This window comes from Leptonychotes weddellii, chromosome 13 (assembly GCF_054177405.1).
Source record: "Leptonychotes weddellii isolate Sample4059 chromosome 13, ASM5417740v2, whole genome shotgun sequence".
In the NCBI taxonomy this organism is placed as follows: Eukaryota; Metazoa; Chordata; class Mammalia; order Carnivora; family Phocidae; genus Leptonychotes; species Leptonychotes weddellii.
In genome coordinates this window covers 20,819,156-20,839,197 of record NC_138381.1, presented here as the reverse complement: position 1 = coordinate 20,839,197, position 20,042 = coordinate 20,819,156, and positions in this window count along the sequence as shown.

Here is a 20,042-nt window from a genome sequence, read left to right as displayed (position 1 = left end):
TATTTGGATATTTTTTTTCTCTTTATGGCATGATACTTTGCCACTCATACTATTTAGTCTCTTTTCAAATGCTAGCCTACAAGTAGGAGGAAAGTGAACTTCTCAACTGGGCAGGATCAAAAGTATAATGCCTTTCAAAATTTGCAGAATCTAAATAAGATGGTAGCAGTGAGTTGAGTAAAATGCAGGTAATGTCGAGGGAAAGATCTCTTTAGAGAGAAATTTACACCTGGCTAAAATGAAAGCTTTGGAGTTTCAGAAGGGAAAAAGAGAGTAGCTACAAAGAAAAAAAATGTCAAACATCAGTGTTACTTCTCTTTTTAAATTTGTATACACTTATTTTTAAAATTGATTTTTTGTTACTGAGTTCTATGAATTTTGATAAATACAAAGGATTGTGTAAATGCCCCCAAATCAAATCCCCCAAAATTTTCTCCTTCCCTTTTGAAGTAGAACATTCCCCACAGTCTGACCCTTGGCACCTGCTGTTCTCTTCTCCACCTTTATCGATTATATGCTAATAGTATCGCGATCCAGAAAACAAACCGCTATTAACAACTAAAGTCTTAAAGAAAATACTTCAAAAATTGAATTTGACTTTAGGTAAATATTTTTGCAGAGATGTATTATAGAATGAGAAATTTAAAAAGCTTTCAAGCATAAGACACCTAAAATTCTAAGGTAGAAGTTGAATAAATGTGGATTTGTGGCAAAAAAGAGAAGTATTTCTATTAAAGCTTTTTCATGCCAACTTACAATGGAAAACTTCAGGCGTCAACTTAAAAATGGGAGTGGGTGCCTAGTAATTCAAAATTATTTTTGAGGAAATGTGAACAAAATGTTGAAGACCAGTCAAGTAAAAGATTGGTCCTTCTTTGAAGAATTGCTTCATCAATCTCCCCTCCAAACTAAGATCCTTCCGTTTTCCTTCCATACTACCCAGCATTTCTCCTCTTAAAAAGTTTAATCACTTGTAATTAGATATTCATTTAATAATTAATGTCTTCCATGGATGTTCAGATATATTGCTTTGCCAATTCAATTTCTAGATTTAGGACCCAAACTGGGATCCTTGAGGACAAGGACCACATCTTTATATTCCCAAGGCCTGGTACTGTGCTTAACATATAATAATTTGCAAAAAGTGTTTCGTTAGATGATGAATAAAGTTGGGAGAGGAGGATGAATCCCGTAAAGAGTCAAGGGAGAACCTTGTGGGCACCATGGTGGAGTTGGCTAACTGTCCACCAAAATTTCTTGCTCACCCTCTCATAACTTGGAGTTTTTGTGAGGAGGCAGGGACTCCTCTTGGGACTACATTTCCCAGACCATTGCTAAGGGGATGTGGACAGGAAGATGCCTATAATTTCAGGGCCTGCTTTAGTTTTGAATGAAGTCATCATGCCTTCCCTGTTCTCTTTCCCCTTCCATTGATGGGATGGAGCGGACTCCCAGGCCCTGGGGGATGGCATACACATGAAATATAAACATTTGTAGCATTGAGCCTTTGAAAATTGGGGTTTGGTAAGTTGGTTAGAGCGCTAGCCTAAGCACAAAATCCCGGTGTTTTTCCTGCCTAAGGGAAGACCAGATCCATGTCTGTTTAGAAATAACAGGCATACACACCTGCCTCAGCAACAATAAAGAAGGATTGGGATAGCCAAACCTCCATTGAATAAATGAATAAGATTTAGTGGCTTAGAAACTTAAACATTTCAACTAGGAGCTCTATCAAAAGAGTAGATTGAAATGAACAAAACAAAAAACATGTGCAACAAAACAACTAGCCTAAACAGTAGGAATCCAAACTATGGTGTTCCTGAGGGAAAATAGTCAAAAGAAGAAGAAACATCAAAATAGCTTTTACATTTGTTAAAAAGAAGTAGGCAGTAATTGTCAGTGAGGACTTTGTGCCTCATAAGTAGGGAGCAAGGGGCAGACCAGACAGTATTGTTGAAAGTCTGAACATTTCTCCTGTGTTGATTAAATACTGTGAAGGTCATATTTCCACTGCTCAACACATGCTTCCAGGCTTTGGGGAGCATGTTTAAATGCAACTTTGAAAGTCCCTTTCCTTCCTTTTCTTCCTTCCTTCATTTAAAGTAGGAATTGAGTAAAGAAAAAAAAATTGCAGTTGGGCATTTAAAAGCTGAGAGCATCTTTCTGGCTCAGATGAATAATGGTCCATTCCATATACTTTGAAAAACTGAGCCAGGGGAATGAAAATGATTTCCACACTCTTCCATATTTCATCCAGTTGGTCAAGAAACAAATATTTACAATGGGCAAAGTGCTGTGGGGAATGACACAGTTTGTCCTTAGTAAGCTCATAATACATGTGTGTTGGGCGGGGGATACAGATAGAGGGGAAGACAAGCCTGAGCACAGAGAGTTAAGTGATGCAGCCATCTAGGACAGCTCTGTGACTTTATAGAAAAACTCAGTCTCAGGAGGATTGTTTTGTCTGAGAAAGAGGGTCAGGACTAACTGGCTTCAAGGCAACTTAAAAATGCCCCTGGGAAGCTGACATCTTAGCCACCTGGGATTACAAAAGGCACTGAAGTGGATTTTCCTGCAAAAGTATGGCTGATTGTGAGGGTATGAGCAATAGAAAGAGTTTCTGCAGTCTAAGTTTGCTAAGTATAGATGAAGCTGACAGCTTCAATTCATGCCCCTGGAAAACTTGAACTGAGGGTACTGAATGTCACTGCTGAGCTCTGGGAGATGGCTTAGCTGGTTTTCATGAACCATGTCCCTGTAAATATGTGAAGCACAACATTGGGTCAGGGTGACATGCTTCATTTGCCAGGTGCTGCTTTGTTCCTTGCTTTCGGATATTTGGAAACATACAACATATTGTATCCTGTTTCCCCAAGAAAAAAAAAGAACACCATTGCATAGCTGGGTAAAGGACACATGTGAGGAGGAGGAATTTTTGACTTCAGCAGAAGGACCTGGTCAGGATAATTGTTGACTATTGTTAGGTTGAGGGGTCCACCAAAACCCAGATTTAGTCATCACATCTTCCCAATTTTCTCTATTTCTTTGCTTTTTTAAAAAAGGGTCTTTCTTTTCAATTACCTAACCCATGTCATATGTAATCATCATGCCTGAAATTCAAGGTATGTTAATTAAATGCCTTGAGAGAGAAAAATTAGGTCCGTAGGGAACTCAGAGAAAAACTAATTCTGAATGAGAGTGATCAGCTGAGACTTTAAGGAAAAGATAGTAATTGATCTTGACTTTGAAAAATAGGAATTGAAAAAAAAACTTCACTCTGTATAACACACATACAGAAACATGCACAAACCTTAAGTGTACAGGTAGATGAGTTATTTTGAAGTAGAAGTAAAACATTTTGAGAATCTTAAAGTCATCATGCGTCCTTCCAGTTACTGTCCCTCCTTCCTCCTTGAGAGTAACAATTATCCTGACATTTAACACCACAGACTAGTTTCATCCATACCTGAACTTTATATAAAAGTATAATTACACAGTATGTATTCTTCCATGGTGGGCTCTTTTGTTCTAACATTTTGTTTCTAAGTGTTGCGTATTGTAGCTTTTCATTAATTTTCATTGTTCTGTGGTATTCCATTTGATGTATTTACTGCACTTATGTACCTGAATGTTGATGTAAGTTTGTTTGCACTTGGATTTTGTTCTTACAAATAATGATGCTAAGAGTATTTCTTGTACATGCTTTTTGATGTGCAGATATATACATATTTCTTGAGTATGTATCTGAGAATGAAATGATTGGGTCATAGAGTATGCATATGATTAACTCCACTTGGTATGGTTATTGAATAGATTTAACAGCAACAAACTGTGGGGTAGAGAATTAGAGACAAAAAATTTCATGGTGAGGAGGCAGAGACATGAAACAGCCTGTCATATTCTAGGACCAGGAGTGTGTTCGGGTGGCTAGAGTTTTGAGTGTATGAGGGCTACACTAATAGATAAGTCACACATAGGGAGAAGAATATGGAAAGCTTGAATAGCTTTCTTAGAAATTGGAACTTTATTGTAAGTAATGGGAAGTCCTCAAAGAAGCTGAGGTAGGAGAGTGACAAGATAATTCTGTGCTTTAGGAGGAGTCAGTATGGACTGGCTCAGGGTAAGGTGGAAGATGAGATTCTGACTTAGGGTATTGAGGATGGAAATCAGGAGCTATCTAGGAGATAGAATAGCTGAAGTTCCCATGAGTAAGTGCTGCCTCTTTTGCAACTCAGGGCCCTTTTTCTGACTTCTGGAACTCTGAAATTGCTGGGGTTTTTGTTGTTGTTTTGTTTTTGTTTTTATTTTGTTATACCTTTCCCTTCTTTTTAACAACTATTGCTATGTACTTCTGTTAGCGTTCCTTAATTTATTTACTCTTAGGAAGATTTTTATTCTAATAATATGAGCTGCTGTGGTTTTAAGTAGAGATGAGTTGCGAGTAAAAGATAGCTGAGGATGGATAATTGTATATCTGTAAGGAATGTTAGGTATAAGCAGGGGGTAACCAGGAGCCTTTGAGCTTAAATAGTACTCTGTAAGAAAAGCTGTCAAAAGATGCTGAAAGACTTTATGATTTCTAGTCTACACACCCAAATATTGGGAAAAGCCCTGTCAATATGTGGTACTCTGTTTATAATTTTAACAGGAAAGGCTTCACAGTCTAAGAATAATTTGTATGAAACCATATTAACCATTGATTACCAGAAGACCAATTTAATCTGATTGTTTTATGATGGTATTAGCACACTGTTAAGGGGACCAGATGGGTCAACAAAGAAGTACATAATTATGTGGCAAAGAATGAATTCTGTCAATCAGTTTTTTCTAGAAGCACAACAAAATACATTAACACCACTCCCCCTCCCCCCCCCCGCCCCGTGTCAAAGGCTTGACATTACCCCTGTTTTTCAACACAAATCTGCCATCATTTAATAGCTTTGGGGTTTGGGCTCAATTAGTTTCAATCTTTGTGGTATGAGCCTGAAACCTAGGCAGAGGCAATCACAATAAATATTTGGTAGACTCCAGAAGAATAATTGTATTCCCTAGCTACAAGCAATTAAGCACTAGATGTATTCCTTGTAAACCTTTGTAAATGCAATGAAAAACATGTTTTAAAAGACAATTAAATGGCTTCTTTCTTTTCTTGGCATTTAGGGAAAAGAAAATTAAAGCTTGTTGTTTTACCTAAGAGGAAAAGACATTTTCTGCTGTAAAAATTATGATGGTTTGTATATAACCTGCTGATAATCTTTCAGAAATCAAGAGAATAGGATAGATGCCAGAAAAAAGATGGGCAACGGTCCCAAATTTCAAGAGGATAAAAAGAATGGCTTTCACAAACTGCTGGGGAGAAGCTTAATTTCAGTTCCTTCCTATCTTCTAGAATGCAGTATTAATGTTAGATTTGGAAATACTGTCTGATCCTCTCCCAACACAATAACCTGTTCTGCAACATCCAAAAATATACCCATTATTTATATAGAGAGGAAATGACAACAGAATTGAAAGTTGTGTGGTGTTTAGGGCCTTGTAAAATGAGAAGGCTTGGACATATACCTAATGAAAGGCATTTTGTCAGACTTGCTTGAATTTTTATATATGAATTTAAAGTAGGAAAGGGAGTGGACATTTGAAGAATCCCTTTAATATTATTTTCATCTTTACAACAGTTCTATGAAATAGATACTTAGAGCATAAAATTAAAAAAAGAGGCTTCAAGAGATCATTTAATTCCTCCAAGATCATTTAAATAGTAAATGGTGAAAAATAGATCCGTTTGATTTTTTTTTTTTTTCCTCTCTGATATCTCTGTATTGATATTATTCCCCCTGCACTGGACTCAGCCCTGTGCCTAATGCAACCACTATCCAATTATGACATGTGTCTTCTGCATGAATAACTCCTGTGATGGGTAGCTCATTACCTATGATTTTACAGCTTTTTCTTTGCATTGGTTTTTCTTTAAATTATCTGATTACTTTTCCTAATCTCCTTTTGGTTGCCCTTTATCTTCAACCTATTTCACAGATGTGTTCCTTCCTTAGTACACCTTTTTTCAATCAACATATACTCCCTGGAGTACTGTGATACATACATGGCTTCATCTAACACCTGTATACCAATGATTCCTGCATTTAAATCTGGGACCTGGATGGCTCTTCTGAGGTTAGTGTATCATGATATAGAATCATGTGGGCATGATATTGGATCCTGAAAGTCAACTTGATCATTTGGCTAACAACCTTCCTATAATTTCCCCAACTCTAAGTCTGTTACACTTTCTGTAATTCCACTCTGATCTCTTTCTACCCATATGCTCAAGTCAGAAACACAGTGGTTATTTGTCACTTCCGTCTGCCTTTCCTCCCCACATCTACTTGATCATTAATCCCTGTTTTTTTTTTTTTTAAAGATTTTTGTCAGAGAGAGAGCACAAGCGGGGGGGACCGGCAGGCAGAGGGAGAAGCAGGCTCCCCGCTGAGCAGGGAGCCCGATGGCGGGACTCGATCCCAGGACCCCAGGATCATGACTTGAGCCAAAGGCAGACGCTTAACCAACTGAGCCACCCAGGCATCCCGATTCCTGTTTATTTTTACTGAAATGTTCACATCTTTTCCCTTCTTGCCACTTCAGCTGCCCCCAATTCAAACCAACTCACTGCCAAAATTACTGCTCAGCCTCAGGAATTTTCTTTAGAATGGTTTATGTAAAACATGTACTTTACTATGTCCCTTTCCTTTCTAAACATTTTCCACATTTCTGTCTTCAGAATAAAATGTCTTAGCGTGGGATAAAAGAACATTCTTCTAATTGAGCCACTTCCTTTTCCTATTTTCTTTACTAGTCACTGGGCATAGGTATTGAAGATAATGTCCTAATAGCTGAGTATTGGATGTTCCTCAAAATGAAAGCATATATGAATTCTTTGGAAAACTTAAAAAAAAAAAAGGTCTCTGGGTCTCATCCTAGACTGGCAGAATTAAAGCACCTTGTCTTTGAGTCTGTATTTTAACAAGTATCCCAGGTGATTCTGGTACAAGTTTGTACTTGGGAACCACAGTTGCAATAGATAAGAGGGAAATGATCTTTTAATGACCTCACAGTGTGTTAGGGGTGTTAACACCAGCATACTTGTAACAACTAGGACATAAAATGAGGCAGATATTAAGAGAATGAGAATATAAGGAGTACATTAGAATTTTGCTGTTGGAAATCAAAGGCATTTGGAGAGTACTAGAAGCCGGTTTTTTGTTTTTTTTTTTTTTTTTTTGACAAGGAAGACTGAAAATTAGGTCTTGGTTCAGTTTCTTCGAGCTACATTCTCTGCTCTGATTTGAGTCAGGACAATGTGTATTCCCGAGATTTGTTCTTTTAACATTAGGAATTCTGCAATACAGTTGCAGAATTGTATTCAGCTCTTCAAGGGAAAAGCATACTCAAGCGTTCAAAAATAATTTCTTAGCAGAGAAGTGAGAGCCGATGGCCATAAGGTCAGCATACAGGAGGAGATTGTGGTGACAGACTCTTTTCCTGTCTCTTTCCTGGGCTGCTGGCTCTCAGAGATGGCATGAGAGTAAGTAAGCCCCCAAATCTATCAATTCTCTTATAGACATCCACACACTAGGCTGTTCAGAACTCTATGTCCTCAGTAAAAAATGCTTGTATTCCCCACGCACTTCCTTGTATCTTGCCTATCATTCAAGCTGTACCTGAAAACCCCAGTCTATTCTAGCTCATACTAATCCTTTTTAGGATCTGAATGAACAACCATTGCCATTCATAGTCATCGTCGTCATCCCCTTTTCCTCTTAACATTCACGAAGCTTAGGTTGCAACAAGCATTGGGTTAAACATTTACATAAAATGTCTAATTGTCATGATAATCCTCTACACTCAGTATTTTTATCTTCATTTTACAGTTGAAGGCTTAGAGAAATATTATCAATTGTCCAGTCACAGAGCCAGTAAGTGGCAGAGTAGGGGTTGGAACCCATGTCTCAATGATCCCAAGTCCAGGACAGCTTCTTCATAATCATTTCATGTGTGTTGTTTTGTTCTTCCTCCTCCAGGTCATTGTAGACTCCCCAGAGGAGATCCTTGAACAGGAATCCATGTGGTGATGACTGTTCTTTTGCAGATTCATTCTTAATATTCCTCTTCTTACCTCTGTGTCCCTGGAGGCTGGTTTCTGGAACTTGCATCATCCAGAACTCCCTTGACCTCTGCGTTCCTGCTGATTGGGCTTAGCCAGTAGGAGTCAGGAGAATGGAGGTAGGAGACTGGGAGGAGAGGTAGGCCAGGTTATTTCTTCCATCAAAGGGAAAAAGTTCTGCAAGAGTCTGAGTAGACAGATATATATTTTAACCTCCTCTTATTCATTCCAGAGCCAACATCACCACATTCCTTAGTCTACATCCTTAATATAGTTAAAATCCACCTCCTCCTCTCTCTGATGCTACTGATTCTGTTTAGACTCTCATTGTCTATCATTTGGACAATTAAATTGCAACAGCTTCTTAATTGGTTTCTTCAGTTCTGGTCTTGCACATCAACACTGCTGCCAGATTGAGCTTTCTTTTTAATTTAAAAAGTAAGTAGATGCTTGTTGGGAAAATTCAAATAATATATTTATAAAGTTAAAAGTCCCCTCTCATCACCCCAAAATCGTTCCATGGTGGTAACTACTGAGGCTGTTTTGAACATGTTCCTTTTTTCTATGCATATAAACCACATACAAACACCTATAGGTTTGTTTATAACATTGGTGTATTGTACATGTGGTTTAGCAATTTAAAATACCATACGCAAGATTTAGCTTTTAAAAACTAAAATCGGGTGCCTGGGTGGCTCAGTTGGTTAAGCGACTGCCTTCGGCTCAGGTCATGATCCTGGAGTCCCCGGATCGAGTCCTACATCGGGCTCCCTGCTCAGCAGGGAGTCTGCTTCTCCCTCTGACCCTCCCCCCTCTCATGTGCTCTCTCTCTCTCTCAAATAAATAAATAAAATCTTAAAAAAAAAAACAAAACTAAAATCAACAATACTAATTCATCATATTATCTCCTCTATCCCTTAAAACTCTTCAGTGGGTTTCTTATTTTTAAGATGAAGTCCAGTTGCTTTCATATGACAGCTGATGAATCCTTGTCAGAGTCTCCACTTTCATCTCTTCCCCTGTTCTCCTCTTCACCCTGTGGCCCACCCACATTGAAGTGCTAACTGCTCCCTAAAATGCCTAAGTGCTCAATGCCCTCATTTCCTTTCTGTGTACTTCTCCATTTACACAAATTTTTGAATGTATCTTCCCTTGCCTAGTAGATTTTAAGCCTGTCAAGAAAAGAGCATGGAGACCAGTTAATAGTTCCTGGCTTTTGAAACCTCTAGAAAGTATAGAGACTCTGTATAACAGTTTAATTTTTATTGCCATCATCCATTTCCTTGATTTCTCTGTTTTGAGTCATAAACTAGTTAGTGGAAGTAAGGTAAACTGTATTTGGAAAGGTGTGTCTCTGAATGTCATGCCCCACTCCCTAAATGTTTCCACTGCTGTAAATTTGTTTAAAAATATCTGATCGCAGGGGCGCCTGGGTGGCTCAGTTGGTTAAGCGACTGCCTTTGGCTCAGGTCATGATCCTGGAGTCCCTGGATCGAGTCCCGCATCGGGCTCCCTGCTTGGCAGGGAGTCTGCTTCTCCCTCTGACCCTCCCGACCCTCCCCCCTCTCATGCTCTCTCTCTCTCAGTCTCTCTCTCTCAAATAAATAAATAAAATCTTTAAAAAAAACAAAAAAAAAACCCAAAAATCTGATCGCAGAAGTCTTAGTAGTTTTCTATAACCTAGATGCCAGAAAATTAATAAAACTAATTAGAATATCATACATTAATTATCCCTTAAAATTCTGATATAAATTTTTTATGCTTAGAAATTTTTATGCTTAGAAATTTTGATCTCTCTTGTGTCTTAAATGTATACAATAGAAAACAATAAGATAGGTAAATACAAATTAAAACCATTGGTATTTATACATGTCATAAATACTATAAACTCAGATGGCAAAAAGAGTGGACACACACAGACTCTTCCTCTTAAAATAGTCTTGAGTATACATTTCTGCCTTTTAAAAAATAACATAAAGACATGAACAGATATTTCTCCAAAGAAGACATACAAATGGCTAACAGATACATGAAAAGATGCCCAACATCACTTGTTGTCAGGGAAATACAAAGCCAACCCACAATGAGATACCACTTCATACTGGTCAGAATGGCTAAAATTAACAAGACAGGAAATAAGAGGTGTTGGATAGAATGCGGAGGAAGGGGAACCCTGGTACATTGTTGGTGGGAATGCAAACTGGTGCAGCCACTCTGGAAAACAGTATGGAAGATCTTCAAAAAGTTAAAAATAGAGCTACCCTACAACCCAGCAATTGCACTACTGGGTATTGACCCCAGAGATACAAATGTAGTGATCTGAAGGGGCAGATAAACAACCAAGTGTTTATAGCAGCAATGTCCACAATAGCCAAACTATGGAAAGAGCCCAGATGTCCATCGACAGATGAATCAATAAAGAAGATGTGGTATATGTGTGTGTATGTGTGTGTGTATACACACACATAATAGAATATTACTCAGCTATCAAAAGATGTGAATGGAACTGGAGGGTATTCTAAGTGAAATAAGTCAGAGAAAGACAAATACCATATGATTTCACTCCTATGTGGAATTTAAGAAACAAAACAGATGAATATACAGGAAGAGAAGGAAAAATAAAAACAGAGGAGGCAAACCAAAAGAGACTCTTAACTATAGGAAACAATCTGAGGGTTGCTGGAGGGGAGGTAGGTAGAGGAATGGAGTAAGTGGGTAATGGGCATTAAGGAGGGTGCCTGATGTAATGAGCACTGGGTATTATATAAGACTGATCAATCACTAACTTCTATCCCTGAAACTGATAATACACTATATGTTAACTAAATTGAATTTATTTATTTTAAAGAGATATTTATCTATTTGAGAGAGCGAGAATGCATGAGCAGGGGTAGGGGCAGATGGAGAGAGGAAGGGAGTGAGAGAAGCAGGCTCTGGCTGAGCACGGAGCCTGATGTGGGGCTTGATCCCAGGACCCTGAGATCAAAATCAAGAGTTGGACGCTTAACTGACTGAGCCACCCAGGTACCCCTATATTGAATTTAAATAAAAAATTAAAACAAAAACAATAAAAAGCATAGGGATACCTGGGTAGCTGATATAGTAAGTCTAAATGTCCTTATTTTGGAAGTGATAAGATGGCTGGAAGACCAGTTTGGTGAAACTATCACTCATACTTTACTAATTGTGGGAGCACTATGGGGTGCTATGAAGAGGGATTAAGTTATTTTTATAAATTTTACCTTATAAGGGAATATGTCTGATTTGGTTCAGAGAGTACATAATATGAACATGATTAATAGTTGAACACAGTCTGGTAGTAGTTCTTATTGATACTTACAGTTGAGTTCTTTAAATGAAAACTGACCAAAGGATATTTGTAGAAAAACTCACTTTCTAGGAATTTCTGGTTGAGAATAGGGGCAGTATAAATGTAACCTCCAAATACTTAACATTAGAAAGAATTTAGAGTGTTTACAGTCTACTTTCTAGAATGTTTTATAGTAATAGCACTTCAAAAGCCATTGTAATCAGTAAAATTTCCTTAGTGAGATACACTTATTAGATCTTGGGTATACTCAGGATGTGTTTCTCCTTGTTGGCAGAAGAGGAATTGACGAGACCACTGCTGTTGCACTGTCCAGTCCTGAGAGTATTGGAGACATTCCCTATGGTTCACAATGCCGATCAAATTGGCAGTGAAAATAGCCCTGAAGAATTAGCTTGTGAGCTGTGGTCGAAAACTAATAGATCTGTCTACTCAGACTCTTGCAGAACTTTTTCCCTTTGATTTCATACAGTTTCAAGTCCTTATGTGCTAAGGGATATAGGGATAATAAAATGAATAAATGATATTGGCCAGATAGCAGTTAATCTTTAGGGGTGAGTGGACTCTCACCTTACAGAGAAAGGTGTAGGGGAAGGTTTCTAGACAGCAGAAGCAGCATGACTGAAGTTAGAGTGTGACATTACTCTGACTTACAATTACATGGTATGATCACCACCCTTACCTGGGAAGAACAAGGAAGATGGAGACAAAGTCGAGGAGACTTGGATGCTTGCCCTATTGTGCCATTAGCTAACTATGTAATTCCTGTTCCCCAGGACTTATATGGATGAACTGTTTGCATGTGTATGCATATGCATGTGTACATGTATTGGGGTTTGGAATTAAGGAGTTCAGCCATTTCATCTCTAAGGTTTCTTCTAGCTGTCACTTCTAGGAGCAATAGTACATGAACTAAGATCTGTTCAGGATCTCATAGAATTGATGGTGACCATGATAATGGTTCATGTAATAGTTAATGGTTAACAATTCTGCCTGGAGAGTGGAGTCATCCCAGTGGTCTGTGGGCAGCAGTGACTAGATGGCCATCACACCTCCGATTTCAAAAATACTCAGTGTTTTCTGCTCAACAGGGCTAGTAAATGTATGTTTGGTTAGTTTTGGCATCCATGCATGGTTGCTTCCCCCCAGGAGGCCATATGAATTTCTCTTTGTGATATGACTTTGTATGGACTCTGAATTTAGGGAGGATAAGGTGGAGAAAGGGAAATCTGCAAGTTCTGGATTATTTTCTCCTGGGCCTAGGCTTGATTTCTTTGTATATTATCAACACAGAACATCTTCAGCCAAAAGATGCTAAGTCAAGGTAAAGGAGCCTCTGGAGTAGTGCACTCTTATTTTATCCATGACTTGTCCTGCTCTAAATTTTTATCAATGTCTTATAAATTTATGTAGAAGATATGCTTATTATACTTCAAATAAAAAATGAGGATCACCAACATTATATATTCACTTACTCCTACATGTTTACTCCACATCACTCAGACCACTTGCTATTAACTGGCCATGCAACAGTTTTCAGCCAATGGACTGTGAGCAATATGTTTATGAGGTGGTGTGAGACTCTCTAGTTCTCTTGTATACTACCACAGTGATTGTGGAGGCTTGAGATTTTACATGGTCCAGCTTGGATCCCTGAATGACTGTGCAGAGTAGAGCTCCTTGCTAGCCATGTTGGATAAATGTGAGCAAGATATAGACATTATTGTATTAAGTCACTGAGATTTTAGGGTTGTGTAGTTTCTGTAGGCTAGACTGTCCTAACACACATAAATAAAATAATTAATATTGCAGATGATCCCTAAAGCTCAAAACACATGTGAAATTGGGTATGCAGGCCAAAGTTACTCAGAATGAGTAAGGGATGGCTTGATAGTAGCTCATATAAAAGGTTATGGGAGGGGGGATGATTAAAGAAGATAAATTACAACATACCTGTGGTCTTCAAATATTTGCGAAGTCATCATAGAGGGATCAGCTTGTTCTGGGTTACTGTAGAGGGCAGAAACAGGGCCAATTTGAAAAAAATTAAAAGAGGTACATGGACTCACTATTACAAACTATTTTATCAGTTTGAGCTCTTCATAAGTGGATAAAGATAACCTTTAAAATTGCAAGCTTACGAATAGCTGAAGTAGTCATGCTGAGGCCAGAAGCCCAAGAATCAGAAATTCTCTATGATGAATTTCTTCACCACATAAAATTTTGGTCCGTAAAATCCTCCCAGGGTTAAGATTCTATTATCGTTTTACATCAGTAATGATCAGAATATCAGTACATGTGTTTTGGGATAGGATATGTTTTATTATTTACCCAGAAAGGGCCTTGACTTGTAATAACTTCTCTATAATTTTGTGCATCTCTTTGTGATGACGGTATGGATGCTTCCAGCTGCCATAAAACAAAATTGTATCAGTGATGATTTGGCTAGACTAAGTTGGATAAGATCAGGAAATTAGAGCAGGGGTTCCCAAGCTTGGTCCAAAGATAGTGTTGGCTGATGAATAAACATCTGAGTATTTTAATAAAAATACTGATTCATAGGTCTTGCCCCTTGAAAATTTAATTTATAGATTGGGTGTGGTGGTTCAGGAATATGTATTTAAGTTCTCCTGGTTATTCTGATGGGCAGTATGATTGGGACTGGTGTTCTATAGAACTTACTTCCTTCTCTGCTTTTGTGGGTTTTTATTCTTTTAGGTTTATTTTATTCATTTCGTAGAAAAGATTTCTTTTGAAATCCCCTGGCCTATCTAAACTGAACAGAGGGAAAGGGGATTTCTCCATACGTAGTCCATGTGCATATGAAGAGAAACATAAACTAACTGGAGCTATGAGCAATGGTGGCAGAAGCAGCCACATCAGCTCCAGAATTTGGGTTGAAAAGGGAGTCACAAAGGTTCTGATTCTCAGAACCTGTCTCTATCGTGCCCATCAGACTCCTCATCTTGTCACCATTTCCTTAGTGTGTTGGGACAAGCACAGGAACTCCTTTAGTTGGCAACCAGAGGGATTGAAAGCTGTGTAGTCGAGCATCTTTTTCCAGCAAAAATTTGGGGGAATCAATTGAAAGTGACCAGTCAGGCAATTGAGCCTAGGCTGCATTTCGGTGGTATCAGTCGGAGATCTCCGTTGTCTCTTAATCTTGGGGCTCTTGTGGCATCTGGCTGTAACTGAGTTCAGAGCTGCCTGAGGCAGCATAGCAGAGGATGAGCTGCTGAGGGAGGGCCTGGCAAGATTCCCTCTCAGGAGAGAGGATAATCAGACCCTAGGTCTGTGCAGGGAGCCCTTAGCAGAGTGAATACTGATGCTTAATTGAGACCCCTTCTCAAGCTTCCTCTTCATCCTGCCCTCTCTGCAAAAATTGGCTGCATCCACTAGGTCCACGAAGTCTTTCCATGACTGTCTTTTCCCCGGATGGTAATTATTTTTTAACCGGTTGAGATAACTACATAGTCATTTGTGTCTGGGGCTAAGTGTCCTGGCCTATTTTCAGTACATATCTCTCTCTTCCTATAATTGTCGCAGACTTAAATGAGGCTTGAAACACTCAACTTCCTGACCTCTCTAAGACTTTGATGTTGGTTGCCTGATAAGACAGTTTGCACCCCCTAAGAATGAAAAGTAAATTTCTGGTGACTGCTACCTGCCCCCGAATATTTTCTGTAAGCTCTAACACTGCTATTACATTTGCTTCAGCTACTACTCTGTCCTTTGGATCCTTGTGGTAGCCCATCGTCCGTTCCAAAGTTTTAGTTAACTGATCTGTTTGGGAGGGTGAATCAAAGCCTCAGGTAAATCTAAAAATTTAGAATTTTTATTTTATTTATTAGAGCGCGCGCAAGAGAGCACAAGCAGGGGCAGCGGAGAGGGAAACAAGCCATAAGTGATTCCTAATGATAGAGAACAAACAGGGTTGATAGAGGGAGGTGGGTGGGGGATGGGCTAGCTGGGTGATCGGTATTAAAGAGGACACTTTTTGTGATGAGCCCTGGGTGTTGTGTGTAAGTGATCACCGAATTCTACTTCAGAAACCAATATTACACTGTATATTAACTAACAAAATTTAAACAAAAACAAAGAATAACTTCTATATTCAGATAAATGAAGTATTACTATAATAAGTAACATCTCTTCCCAGCTACAGTGCATGCCATATGTTGAGGGTGGTTACATAGAAAGTAAATTAAGGTCTTGACTTTTGAGGAGATTGTAAAATATAGTAAAGCCTTGATTAACCATACTCTAGCTTCTAAAAATCGTAATTAATTATTTTTTCTTTTATTGCCTTTCTCGGGAAGGAGACATGTCCCGTGGAAACAAATTGGTATCATAAATGTATTTTTTAAAAGGAAAGAGGAAAAGCAATAGTACCTCTTGATTTCTTGAGATTTGTCATGGACTCACCTTTCAGTCTGTCCCGTGTGAGGCAACGATACTTGATACTCAAATGATTAATTTAAGGATCTCTGGCTTCCCAGATGACCAAGAAAGGGTTCCATTCCCTTCACTAACCTGTCCATTCAGATAGAAAGACTTAATCATTACCTGAAAGATTTTCAGGGTCGAGTGTTCAGCTTCTTAACCCTGAGCTGAAAATTCAGGTTGTCAGAAACTCTCCTTCCTAAAAACCAACATAGGCCCCCAATTCTCTGTGTTTTGGCCCAGTGCTATTTGTTGCCATTAGAGATGGAAGATGCATGGATAATAGCTAGCTATTTGCTGGCAGTGCCCCAGCTTTTCTGGAGCCGGGGAGGTTATAGAGGGGAATTACTCAGTGTGCAGGTTAGGGCATGGTAAAACTGTGAATGGAGGGAAGACAAAGGACTTCCTTGGGTAATATAAGTCTTCATGTTTGCAAATGGGAAAAGTCCTATTTCAACATTTGTCCTCTGTACCAAAAGAAATATTTTAACCTGGGAAAAGGAAACTGAAGTAGTAACTTGTGTAGTCCTTTTGTGCCCTGAGCAAGATGGACATTTTCCTCACTCTGGACCAATGTCAAATACATCCAAAACTGCTCTCAGCTTCTGCAAATCTTATTCTTCCTTCAGGGTCCCAAGCTGAAGTTCTGAGTTCCACCTGTCCTCAGCCTTCCTAGCCCATACACAAAGCAATATTACCACTGTCCTCATCATCTTTTATTCACAATTGGAGCATTGGCTGTGGCTTTTCTTTCTCACGACTGCTTTAAAAATGGCATAGAGCCTCTCTCTAAGATGGTTTAAATGGGACTCTACGCAGAAGCAGCTGACACTGAACACTTCCTCGAGCCTCCTCTGGCCTAATGAGCCCTCGATTATTGTTTGGCATTATTAAATGTCAACAATAGGATGACTCCCCTCTGGGAACTCAAATGAGAATGGCAAGAAATATAAGATTAGAATTGAGGAAGCACATAAAACAGCTTTTATTTATTGGCAAAGGGGAGAAAAACTACTAAACATCATCCTTATGTTCCTCTTTATCATCTGTTGTTAACTTCTCCTTTTTCCGCCTTGAGGGCAGCAGTTCTGTCTTTGTACAATGGAACACATTAATGCCACACATTTTATTTCAATAACGATATTAATAATGGAGTTAGAAAACACTTATTTGCCAGTCGTTTAAAAGGAAATTAAGCTGAATGGTTTCCTGCCCACGCTCCTCTATAACAACTTTCTCTGACTCTGAGGCTGGAGCTGGTGAATCTACCCCTCTGGAGATTTATCTGAGGGAGGTGGCTTGCATTTGTTGAGTCCTTCCTGCGGGCCAGGCCTAGAGGTGAGTGCTGACATTTCTCATCTCACTTGGTTCTCACAATCACCAGTGAAGTATTACCACATTTCATAGATGAGAGGTTGGACTGACAGGGAACAAAGTAACTTACCCAAGGTCATAGGGCTAATAGCAAGGGGGGTGGAGCTGGAATTCAAGCCCAGGGCAAGCTGGGCTTCAGAGCCTCCTGTTTTGCACAGACAGTGGAATGTGATGGGGGAGAGGGCAATAAAGCCAAAGGGTAGGGAGGGCAGGGATGGCTCTCTGTGTCTTTGCACTGTTTTGGGATTCCTCACCCTGCTGTCAGAGGACTGAGGGGCACAGGATATTTTCATAAGGGTTCAGAGACCATCCAGGTTAATGGCTCTTCTGTCTACATGGAAATCTGAGATTTGAGAGAAGGATCAGTACTGCCTCAGATTTCCAGAGACCTGACCTGCCCCACCCAAGTTATTTCCAACCTGAGCTTTATAGTATTCAGATATCCCCTGTGTATGGAACCTGCTCCTGCAAGGTCATTCCTTTGATGTTCCCTTCAGACATGGTCTCTCTAGGAGATGCTTCAGTTTTTATCCCCTTTATTACCTTGTAAAAGAAGCACAACACTTTGGGATTCATACAGAGCTGTATTCAGATAGCCACTTACTAGCTGTAGTCTTGGAAGTTATTTACTCTTTGGGGTTCTCCGTAGCAAAATAGGGTAATTTAGTAATACCTTTCATACTGGCTGGTTGAGAGGACTGTGTACCTAAAACTCCCACCCAGCTGACAATAGGAAGTGCTCATTCTCTTCCCCATTCTGTAGGATAGTGGTCTCCAATCATCCAAAGAACATGGCAAGGCGACATTAGAGCTTCTTTCAATCTTTATTCTTAAATAATTTATATTTTGTGTATGTTTATAAGGTACAAAATATGATGGAGTTGTAATGCATATAACATAAATATATATCTATACTTTTGAGATGTAAGAAAAAATTACTGAGGAACTACACAATCAAAAAAATTTGACCTATCTTCAGTGAGATTTGTTCTTAAGTATGATTGACATATTCATATTAAGGCATTAATTAACAACAATTTATTATTGATCACCAATCTATGTTTGCATTTTTTAATTTCATTTTTAAGATGTTTATTTTTTAAGCTTTTTATTTCAATTCTAGTATAGTTATTAACATAGTGTTATATTAGTTTCAGGTGTACAATATAGTGGTTCAACAATTCTGTACATTACTTAGTGCTCATCATGACAGGTGTATGCTTTAATCCCTGTCACCTAGCTCACCCATCCCCCTATCCACCTTCCCTTGGTAACCATCTGTTTGTTCTCTATAGTCAAGAGTCTGATTCTTGGTTTGTCCCTTTTTTTCCTTCTCTCCTTTGTTTTGTTTAAGTTCCACATATGAGTGAAATCATAGATTTGTCTTTTTCTGACTGACTTATTTCACCTAGCATTATACTCTCTAACTCCATCCATGTTGATGCAGATGGCAAAATTTCATTCTTTTTCTAAGGCTGAGTACTATTGCATTGTATATATATATATGTACCACATCCTCTTTATTCATCTATTGATGGACACTTGGGCTGCTTCCTTAATTTGGCTATAGTAAATAACGCTACAATAAACACAGGGGTGCATGTACCTTTTGAATTAGTGTTTTTGTATTTTTTGGGTAGATACCCAGTAGTGTGATTACTGGATCACAGGGTAGTTCTATTTTTAACTTTATCAAAGTTAAAATCGTTGCTGCACCAGTTTGCATTCCCACCAACAGTACACAGGAGTACCTTTCTCTCCACATCCTTGCCAACACTTGTTTCTTGTGTTCTTGATTTTATGTTTGCATTTTAAATGAAATAATTAAACTATTTCAATATCTCATAATAAAAAAATGAATCTCTAAGCATTGAAGAGAAATGAACAGTCTTGACTGCTTAGGTAGGATATGCTTTCACTTCCTTTATTTCAGTTGTCAGCTGACTATGGCCCACAAAGCCTAAAATACATACCATGTTATTTAGAGAAGCTGAGGGGTTTCATATATATATATATATATATATATATATATATATATACACATATATATGTACACAAACACACAAATATATATATATACACACACACACCCCTAAAGATGAATTGAATCCTACATCTAGTAATTTTAAATTCTGTGTTCATTCTGCTAAACTGCACAGCAATTTTCTGTAGTATTTACAGTGGCATGTTATAGATAGAACAAGTACAAACATTAGGATTAGGAGGATGATTTCAGCATTCTGAAAGAGAGTCAGACAGTATTTTACTACTGGTATGTGTACTATTATACCATGGCAGATACTGCTAACTGGTTAAAGGACTATTTTTTGCTGAGCCAGAATGCAGCCACAGGATCCTTTTGAGCAGAACTTTCCAGGCATAATATGTGAAACATAATTGGCATTTCTGACAAAGATGAGTAGAGGGAGGTACAAGTATCTGAGTCCAGTAGAAGACTTTGAGATAGAGATGTAGGGAATTATAAGAACATGAGAGAAAATGTGAATTTTGGTTTATTTATTTACTTTTTTTTAGCAAGAATCTCATTCAAGAGGAACATATATTCAAGAGATCCTCTTTGGCTGGCATATAGCTGGCAGCTTTAGGGGATCTAGGAGAGCAGAAAACAGCCTAGTAGAGTAGTTAGGATCATGGGCTCCAGAGTCAGAAGGTCTAGGTCCAGATTCCAGCTCTGCTCCTTCATTGTGTGTGATCTTGGGCAAGTTTTATGTCTTGCTT